The sequence below is a fragment of the Harmonia axyridis genome, chromosome 3 (assembly GCF_914767665.1).
Source record: "Harmonia axyridis chromosome 3, icHarAxyr1.1, whole genome shotgun sequence".
NCBI classification, from domain to species: Eukaryota; Metazoa; Arthropoda; class Insecta; order Coleoptera; family Coccinellidae; genus Harmonia; species Harmonia axyridis.
In genome coordinates, this window is record NC_059503.1 from 31053414 (window position 1) to 31054303 (window position 890).

Sequence of the window (890 nt, forward strand, 5' to 3'; positions counted from 1 at the left end):
GTCTTCTTATTTCTCTTCATATTTCTCTACTCCTGAACATAGGTCCTTTTTTAATATTTTGGAACCGCGGAAAATGTTGAAAACTCGGTTGGATGTATTGTAGGGGAGACTGGGGAGGATTGATAAATATTTTACATAATTGTTAATACAAAATTTGTGTTTAACATGTACCAAGCCATTTATGTCAGAGTGAAATTAAAAAACTTCGCTTAAACGTTTAGCAATATTTAATAACTGAAAATGGAAATTTCAACCTTAATTATGAGTTCTTGAAATTATCGGTGCAGAGTCTCAAACCTCCCTATATAAGGGAGGCTTTATACACTAAAAGAGAGGTTTGATACAATAAGGAATGAGGTACAAGCAATAAGAAGAAATCAATCTTTTATTATCATAACACTACCTAATACCTACATAATAATAATAATACTTTATTCATCCAGTCAGACAGAAATGTATAGGATAAGTTAAAAGAGAAAATGAGAAAATCAAAGTAGATAATTATTCACAAAAATCGGAAAAATATACAGTTACAGAATAATAACATTTACTGACTAACATAATCTTAATTGTTTTTTTAAATTCATTCAACTTGAGACTACGCAAAGATTTAGGTAAGTGATTGAAAATTTTTATACACCGATACATGGGTGAAATTTCGAATCTAGAAGTATTATGTTTTGGTATACACAATAATCCATCATTTCTTGTACTGTAGCTATGAAAGCTCGAAAGTTTGGCCATGATACATTCGTTTTCTTTGGGATAAATCAAACATTTGAAAATGAAAATCGAGGCCAGAGTGAGGAGACCATTTTCAATGAAAAATGGTCTACAGGAGGTCCTCGGCGCGATATTAAATATCATACGCAGAATCCTCTTCTGCAGAA